This window comes from Pristiophorus japonicus, unplaced genomic scaffold (assembly GCF_044704955.1).
Source record: "Pristiophorus japonicus isolate sPriJap1 unplaced genomic scaffold, sPriJap1.hap1 HAP1_SCAFFOLD_49, whole genome shotgun sequence".
NCBI classification, from domain to species: domain Eukaryota; kingdom Metazoa; phylum Chordata; class Chondrichthyes; family Pristiophoridae; genus Pristiophorus; species Pristiophorus japonicus.
Genome location: NW_027254395.1, coordinates 3,634,289 through 3,643,944, shown reverse-complemented (window position 1 = coordinate 3,643,944; position 9,656 = coordinate 3,634,289). Strand labels below are relative to the sequence as shown.

Sequence of the window (9,656 nt, the reverse complement as noted above, 5' to 3'; positions counted from 1 at the left end):
TCATTATGTGTCTGTTTAAATGGGATGTGCTGTATATTCCAGATTTCAAATTCCAAATTTCAAAAACTGCCTTTGGAGGGTGTAGGAATTTTAGTATGTTTGTGCGTTTGTGTAAGAGAGAGAGGGAGAGAGTGCAAACAAATTGTGCGATCGTGCATGGCATTTCATATCATGTGTGAAAAGAGGCATTACATGGAATTTGAAGCCTTGCCGATTTGCTTGAACACTCCTTCTTGGAATATCTTACAGGAGAAGAATCTGCTGTGGGATCTTGCCATTCCACAACTGAAAAAATGCAAAAAACGCAAGTTAGAAACATAGGGATTTCAGCCAGGGCTTGCGTGTGGGCTTTGTGACATGATGAATTTAACCACCTTATTTTCAAATTCAAATCAAATCAAAACAGGACAATACAAGACATGACTGACTGACTGGCTTTTTTTTTATATATATATACCTCCCCGCTTTTTAACTTTCACATTAAATGTGCTTTTTCTGATCTGCCTGCACTGGACTCGATTGCTTTTGTCCACTTTCACAGCACAAGCAGCTGCTATCGGATCCTGACATTGCACATCTGAAAAACAGAAGACAGACACATGTCACTTTAAAAGATCGCCGTTGCCTCGCACATCTTCCCTCGTGGCTTGTCTTCCACCATGGGCTGACGGTGCCTGTTGGTATTTACTGCGTGCACACCCTTATCTCCGATGGTAAACATCGAGACACAGACGGCCTCCGTTCGATCGAAAAATAAATACATGATTAATTAATGATATATTTATTGAAATCAAATCAATTTCAATTTTTGTTAACTAAAATTCTTGTCAATACATTTCTTAAAAAATTAAGTAGATAATTGTTGTTAAATTGTTTTTTTTCTGGAGGGTTTTACTTCCCTCCGTCCTTCCTGCCTGTCTATCACCTGGGGCTTCAATCACCTTCCCAGCCTCGCGTGGTCCTGAGCACCACGCTCATTCACGCACAGCACAGTTGCCTTCAGCGATCATATAAATCCCACATTATTCTTTTAAAAGAGAACTGCTATCAGTGAAGGGTCATTCTACACCGGTGTAAAAGGGATGTGCTTGCAGTCCCGGATCATTCTGTGTCTGTTTAAACGGGATGGTTGTAGGTTTCGGTTCACAATCTTTCTCTTCAAGACAGAGTTTCGCATAGTCCCGGATCACTATGTATATTTTGAAAAGGAGTCTGATTTCAGTTGTGATGACCGAATTGTTAAGCTGTTGTGTACCAAGTTCGAAGCCCAGCTAAATTGCGCACCCAGATCGCAACGCTTCTGTTCATTTACTAAAATATGCTCATCTTTTCAAAAACCCACTCCTTTGTACAGCTATTGCCCCGAATGTGCTCCTAATATAAAAAACAACAATGTTTTACCTCATGGCAGCAGCCGCGTGGCGTAATGGATAAGGCATCTGACTTCGCTTGTAACCGCGACGTTATCGGAAATTTTCAGATTTGAGTCGTGCCGCGGTAAATTAACTTGCTGCGCGAAATGTTCTTTACTTTGTTGTCATTCTGCCGCAAAACCAGCCATCTCGTACGGTCACTGACCTGAAGGAAAGGAATGCTGTTTGCTTTAAGAAGGTAATGGCACATTTTCAATATTGATCCTGTTGCACGGGCAGAACAAGCGGTGATGTAGACTTTCTTTAACATTATTTCTGTTTGAATGCAAAAAAGAAGCAAATTCAATTGCTGATGTAGCTGTTAATAGGAAACGAGGTGGCTGCGAACGACAGGCGATGGACGTCTAATCCAGTATGCTGTGCAGTTTAAACAATTGACTCCTTCGGTTACTTTTTCAATCATATTTAATGTCATGGCCAAATTCAACATTTCATGACAAGGATGCTGCACCTTGATCATGTAATGATTCAAATTAATAATATATTGATCAAAGGGAAACATAAGCAGGGCGATGGACATGGGGACGAATTAGATAGGTCTCTGAGAGAGAGCACATGCAGGATGGGCCTTATAGTGAACTACCGTCAGAGTCTGAGACCTACGCTTCTCGCTGTCGGCGGCTTGTTGGTCTTGGGGTAGGATTGTTTCAAGATTTTCACAATTGAAACATCGGGAACATTCCTTCTGCATCTAACTTGTCCAGTCCCCTGAGAATCTTATATCTTTCTATGAGATCGCCTCTCATCCTTCGAAACTCCAGTGTATAAATGCCCAGTTGATCCAGTCTCTCCTCATATGTCAGTCCAGCCATCCCTGGAATCAGTCTGGTGAACCTTCGCTGCACTCCCTCAATAGCAAGCAAGTCCTTCCTCAGATTAGGAGACCAAAACTGAACACAATATTCAAGATGAGGCCTCACCAAGGCCCTGTACAACTGCAGTAAGACGTCTGTGCTCCTCTTCTCAAAACCCCTAGCTATGAAGGCCAACATACCATTTGCCTTCTAAACTGGTGCTATATCTGCATGCCAAATTTCAATGACTGATGTACCATGACACCCATGTCTCATTGCACCTCCCCTTTTCCTAATCTGCCGCCATTCAGATAATATTCTGCGTTCATTGCTTTGTCTCCAAAGTGGATAAACTCCCATTTATCCACATTATACTGCATCTGCCATGCATTTGCCCACTCACCAAACCTGTCCAAATCAACCTGCAGCCTCTTAGCGACCTCTTCACAGCGCACAACGCCAGCCAGTTTAGCTTCATCTGTAAATTTAGAAATACTACACTCAATTCTTTCATCTAAATGATTAATCTATGTAGTAAAGAACTGGTGTCTTAGCACTGAGCCCTGCGGCACTGCAGTAGTCACTGCCTGCCATTCTGAAATGGACCAGTTTATCCGACTCTCTGGTTCCTGTCTGCCAAACAATTCTCTATCCACGCCAGTATGTTACCACCAATATCATGTGCTTTTATTTTGCAGACCGATCTCTTATGTGGGACTTTGTCAAAAGGCTTTTGGAAGTCCAAATACACCACATCCACTGGATCTCCCTTGTCCACTTGTCCACGCTACTTGTTACATCCTCAAAAAATTCCAGAAGATTGGTTAAGCATGATTCTCTTTCATAATTCCATGCTGACTTGGAACGATCTGGTCACTGCTGTCCAAATGTGCTCCTATTTCATCCTTAATAATTGATTCCAACATTTTCCCCACGACTGATGTCAGGCTAACCGGTCTATAATTATCCGTTTTCTCTCTCCCTCCCTTTTTAAAAAGTGGTGTTACATTTGCTACCCTCCAGTCCATAGAAACTGATCCAGATTCGATAGTCTGTTCGAAAATGATCACCAATGCATCCATTATTTCGAGGGCCACTTCCTTAAGTACTCTGGGATGCAGAATATCAGGCCCTGGAGATTTATCGGCCTTTCATCCCATCAATTTCCCGAACACAATTTCCCGCCGAATAAGGATATCCTTCAGTTCCTCCTTCTCATTAGACCCTCTATCCCCTAGTAACTCTGGAAGGTTATTTGTGTCTTCCTTCATGAAGACTGAACCAAAGTATTTGTTCAATTGGTCTGCCATTTCTTTGTTCCCCATTATGAATTGACCTGAATCCGACTGCAAGGGACCTACGTTTGTCTTCACTAATCTTTTTCTTTTCACATATATATAGAAACTTTAGCAGTCAGTTTTTATGTTCCCGGCAAGGTTCCTCTCATACTCTATTTTCCCACTCTTAATTAAAACCTTTGGTCTCCTCTGCTGAATTCTATATTCCTCCGAGTCCTCAGGTTTGCTGATTTTGCTCACTAATTTATATTCCTCGTCCTTGGATTTAACACTATCATTAATTTCCCGCGTTAGTCACGGTTGAGCCACCCTCCGCGTTTTATTTTTACTCCAGGCAGTGATGTTCAATTGCTGAAGTTCATCCATGTGATGTTTTTATGTTTGCAATTGCCTATCCACCGTCAGCCCTTTAAGTATAATTTGCCAGTCTATTCTAGCCAGTTCACGCCTCAGACCTCGAAGTTATCTTTCCTTCATTTACTGATTTTCACTGCACATCGAAAAAGTCAGACTTCTCGCACCTGAGATCATGAGATCTTTAACTCACACCACTGACGTTGTTAGGACACTGTAATGTCAAATAAAACCGCCGCTTTCAAGTCAGAACTTCAGCAAGTGTGCTGTGTGCAACTGTTGCAGTCAATGTGACCTGCGATGTCGGATCCTCATCACTCTATTTAATATGCCGCAAATACTGCCTGCTGCACCCTGCGAATGTCTGGTTTTTCAGCCGTTTCCAGGGGAGGGCGTATAATGAGGCGTTAGGGCCTAATTTTCCATCCGGGGTGATGGTAGAGCACTGCATGACGATTGACATCATCATTTCAGTGAAACTAGAAGACGGGCCGGTAAGCTTTTGCACCGCCGCAAATCATGAGCTGAATTTTCCGACCTAGTGGTAAAAGCTGGATAAAACATAGCGATTTTAGCGAGAGCTTGCGTGCGGGGTGTGTAACATGTTGAACTCCTTCCCCCTTATTTTCAAATACAAATCAAATCAAGACAAGATAAGACAAGGCTGACTAACTGAATTTGTTTATGTATATACATGTGTAAATATTTATATATAAGTATATTTACATACATTCCCTACTTTTTAAATTTGACTACAAATGTGCTTTTTCTGATCTGCCTGCACCGGGCTCTATTACATTTGACATCTTTCACAGCACATGCAGCTGCTGTCAGATCCAGCAGAAAGGCACTCGCGACTTTAAAAGATCGCCTTTGTTGCCCACATCTTCCCTCCTGGTTTGTCTTCCACCATCGGTTTACTGTGTTTGGATATTTACTGACTGCACCCGCTGATTTCCAATGGAATTCGTCCACTCACTCAGCCTTCGTCCAACCAAAAATATACAGATTATGAAACAATTATTTATTTATTTAAATCAAATCAAATTCAATTTTTTGCAAGAAAATTGTAAATTTATTTATTTTTTTATTGTGCTGAATATATATATATATTTTAAATTGGCTTTTTGTCGTAGTTGGTTTTACTTCCCTCCTTCCATCCTGCCTGTCTATCACCTGTGGCTGCAACAACCGTCGCAGCCCCGCGTGGTCTTGAGCCCCAGGCTCACTCACGCACAGCAGAATTGCCTTCAAGAATGATAGAAATCCCATTTTATTCTTATAAAAGGGAACTGCTGAGGTCAAAGGGTCATTCTACATCTTTCTAACCGCGGTGTGCATGCTGTTCTGGATTATTCGGTGTCTGCTCAAACGGGATGGTTGTCAGTTCCGCTTCATAATTTGCCCCTTTAAAACGTATTTTCTCATTATCCGGATCATCCTGTATATTTAAAAAGGAGTGTGATTATCAGCTGTGATAACCGAATTGTTAAACTGTTGTATTTCAAGCTACATTGACTTTGCCTGTGTCCGTGTACAACCATATCGCAGCGCATCTGTTCATTGCTCAAAATATGCTCATGTTTTCCGATATCCACTCCTTGATATAACCCTTGTCCCAAATTTGCTCTCAATATAAAAAACAACAAATTTGGTACCGCACGGAGCGGCCGCGTGGCCTAATGGATAAGGTGTCTGACTTCGATTGTAATTGTGATTTTATCAGAAGATTGCAGGTTCGAGTCCTGCTGCGGTCAGCTAACGCGCCGCATGAAATTTTATATTCTTTGTTTTGATTCTGCCTCAACACCAACCATCTCGGACAGTTACTCACCTGAAGTAAAGGAAGGCTGTTTGCTTTAAGAAGCAAATGGCACATTTTCATCACTTTCGATCTGGTCGCACGGGCAAAACCAGCGGTGAAGTAGACTTTCGTGCACATTATTTCTGTTTGAAGGCAAAAAGTAAGGGATGGATGTCTGACTTTGCAGTTAATAGGAGACAACTGACTGAGAGGTTCAGGCAATGGACTGCTGATCCAGTATGCCCCCAGCTTCGTCGTTATTGAGTTCAACATTTTCCCCTCGTTTTTTTTATTCAATCACATTTAACCTCATTGCCAAATTCACCTTTTTACTGACAAGGATGCAGATCGTTGGTGAAGTTATGTCTCAAAAAATAATCACTTCATCAAAGGGAAAACATTACCAGGACGATGGAGACAGGGAGTCATGAGATCGGTCTCTGAGAGTCAGCACAGGCACGATGGGCCGAATAGCAAACTAACGTCAGAATCTGAGAGCTACATACCTCACTGTCGGCTGCGCGTTGGTCTAGGGGTATGATTCTCGATTTGGGATTTTAATAATTGAAATGCGAGTGGTCCCGGGTTCAAATCCTTGACGAGCCCTGCCAACTTTTAGTCAAAAAACAACTTCTCAGCCGGTTGACATGTGAGAAAACTGACATGTTTCAAATTAAAACGTGTGATTGCACTCCGTTGTTCACACAGCGTCCAAAAATCGTGGAGATTCCAAGGAGCAAAGTGAAACTCACCGAACTCAGTGAAGTTCAAGTCTCTTTGATGAACTCGGCTCTGTGTCTCATTGGACAACCTAAACCCCGGTTTGATTTTGGCAAATACTTGATCAGTGTATCTTCTATTCTGCACGCATGAGCTCAACTCCATAGGGAAAAGCATACATTCAGCGTCAATCTCAAATTCAACGTGAAACAGACTCTGCCCTGAATATGAGTGCGTCCTGTTTCTCTCGCGCTGAAAAGATGTGAGAAGCTGGCTTTGGATTTCGTCCCTTGGCTGCCGAATTTAAACCGTGCAGGAAATCAATCCGCGGTGGCCAAGCTGCCTGGTCTGATTAAAAGGCGTTCAAACCCTACAATCCAGGCATGTTATAGTGTTCTGGCCTCAACATTCGGTTCAACGTATCGGATCATAAGCACCGCTCCCATTGTCTGCCAATGGTTCTGCTGTTCACACTAACACCTCCTCTGGTCCATCCTTTGTTACTTTATTGCCCGCTTACCACCCACTTTGCCTTTTCGCATTGTGCCATTTATTATTCAATCACTCCTACGCTCCACTGTATCACAGGCATTCCCTTTTGTCCTTGCTCGCTGCCTATTTTTTTTCCAGGCGCTATTTTCGTGGAAAAATCTGTAAACTTTACATTTTTCTTAAAATATCGGAATGATAATCTGACTGAACGTGAGCCCGGGCAATTCATCCACAGAACGTTCACGGCCTGCTGAGTTTTACAGAATGCTTTGTTTTTGTTCATTGTGTTTCTGTATCCCTTTTAAGGTGATGTGCTGGTTTGCCCGGCGTCATTCTCTGTCTCTCCAAAATGGTGTGCTATCAGTATCGGATCATTATCTATCTGTTTAAAAGGAATGTGCTGTCTGCCCCGGATTTCAAATTTCAAATTTCAAAAACTGCCTTTGGAGGGTGCAGAATTTTTAGTTTGTTTTTGTGTTTGTGCAAGTGAGATATTGCGTGGAAAGGTTCTGCGCGATCTTACTGTGCATTTCATGGCATGGGACGAAAAATGCATTACATGCAACTTGAAGCCACACTGATTTGATTCAACACGCATTCGGGGGCTGCCATGGGATTTTGCTATTCCACATCTGAAAGAAGGCAAATTATATAAGTTAGAAACATAGCAATTATTGCGAGAGCTTGCGGATGGGCTGTGTGACATGATGAGCTCCTTCCCCCTTATTTTCAAATACAAATCAAATCAAGACAAGACAAGACATGACTGACTGACTGACTTTGTTTATATAAATATATGTATAAATATTTATACATGCATATATTTACATACATTCCCTACTTTTTAACTTTCACAATAAATGTGCTTTTTCTGTTCTGCCTGCATTGGCTCTATTACATTTGACGTCTTTCACAGCACACGCAGCTTCTGTCTGATCCTGCAGAAAAGCACTCGCGACTTTAAAAGGTGGCCTTTGTTGCCCACATCTTCCCTCGTGGCTTGTCTTACACCATGGGCTTACTGTGTTTGGGTATTTACTGACTGCACACCCTGATTTCCAGTGGATTTCATGCAGTCTCACAGACTTCGTTCAATCAAAAATATATAGATTAAGAAACAATTATTTATTTATTTCAATCAAATCAAATTAAATTTTTGGCAATAAAATTGTAAATTTATTTATTTTCTTATTATGATAAATATATATATATGTTTTAAATTGTCTTTTTGTCTGGGTTGGTTTTATTTCCCTCCCTCTTTCCTGCTTGTCTATCACCTGTGGATTCAACAACCGTCCCAGTCCCGCGTGCTCATGAGAACCACGCTCAATCACGCACAGCACAATTGCATTCAGGAATGATAGAAATCCCACTTTATTCTTCTGAAAGGCAACTGCTGTCCGTGAAGGGCCATTCTACAGCTGTGCAAGAGGGATGTGCTTCGTGTCCAGGATCATTCGGTGTCTGTTTCAACGGGATGGTTGTTAGTTCCGGTTCATCAATTGCCCCTTTAAATGTATTTTCTCATTATCCGGATCATCCTGTACATTTAAAAAGGAGTGTGATTATCAGATGTGATAACCGAATTGTTAAACTGTTGTGTTTCAAGCAACATTGACGTTGCCTGTGTCCGTGTACATCCATATCGCAGCGCATCTGTTCATTACTCAAAATATGCTCATGTTTTCCGATATCCACTCCTTGATATAACCCTTGTGCCAAATTTGCTCTAAATATAAAAAACAACAAATTTGGTACCGATCGGAGCGGCCACGTGGCCTTAAGAATAAGGTGCCTGACTTCAATTGTAACTGTGACCTTATTAGAAGATTGCAGGTTCGAGTCCGGCAGCGGTCAGCTATCGCGCCGTGTGAAATATTATATTCTTTGTTTTGATTCTGCCTCAAAACCAACCATCTCGGACAGTCACTCACCTGAAGTAAAGGAAGGCTGTTTGCTTTAAGAAGCTCATGGCACATTTTCATCACTGTTGATCTGGTTGCACGGGCAAAACAAGCGGTGAAGTAGACTTTCGTGCACATTATTTCTGTTTGAATGCAAAAAGTAGGGGATGGATGTCTGACTTTGCAGTTAATAGGAGACAAGGTGACTGAGAGGTTCAGGCAATGGACTGCTGAACCAGTATGCCCCCAGCTTCGTCGTTATTGTGTTAAAAATTTTCCCCTCGTTTTTTTTATTCAATCACATTTAACCTCATTGCCAAAATCACCTTTTTACTGACAAGGATGCAGATCGTTGGCGAAGTAATGTCTCAAAAAATAATCACTTCATCAAAGGGAAAACATTAGCAGGATGATGGAGAGGGGGATTCATGAGATCGGTCTCTGAAAGTCTGCACAGGCACGATGGGCCGAATAGCAAACTAACGTCAGAATCTGAGAGTTACGTACTTCGCTGTCGGCGGCTCGTTGGTCTAGGGGTATGATTCTCGCTTTGGGATTTTAATAATTGAAGTGCGAGAGGTCCTGGGTTCAAATCACGGATGAGCCCTGCCAACTTTTAGTCAAAAAACGACTTCTCAGCCGGTCGACATGTGAGAAAACTGACATGTTTCAAATCAAAACGTGTGATTGCATTCCGTTGTTCACACAGCGTCCAAAAATTCTGGAGATTCCCAGGAGCAAAGTGAAACTCACCGAACTGAGTAAAGTTCGTGTCTCTTTGATGGACTCGGCTCTGTCTCTCATTGGACAACCTAAACCCCGGTTTGATTCCGGCAAATACTTGATCAGTGTATCTT

General features: G+C 42.0%; 1 non-coding gene across 1 annotated transcript; it reads left to right on the top strand.

Moving 5' to 3' along the window:
- The first annotated feature begins 5,547 nt into the window (after window positions 1-5,547).
- Window positions 5,548-5,636, top strand: trnar-ucg (transfer RNA arginine (anticodon UCG)). The gene is given in 2 exon segments: window positions 5,548-5,584; window positions 5,601-5,636. It is a non-coding gene; the product is annotated as a tRNA-Arg (tRNA).
- The last annotated feature ends 4,020 nt before the right edge of the window (window positions 5,637-9,656 follow it).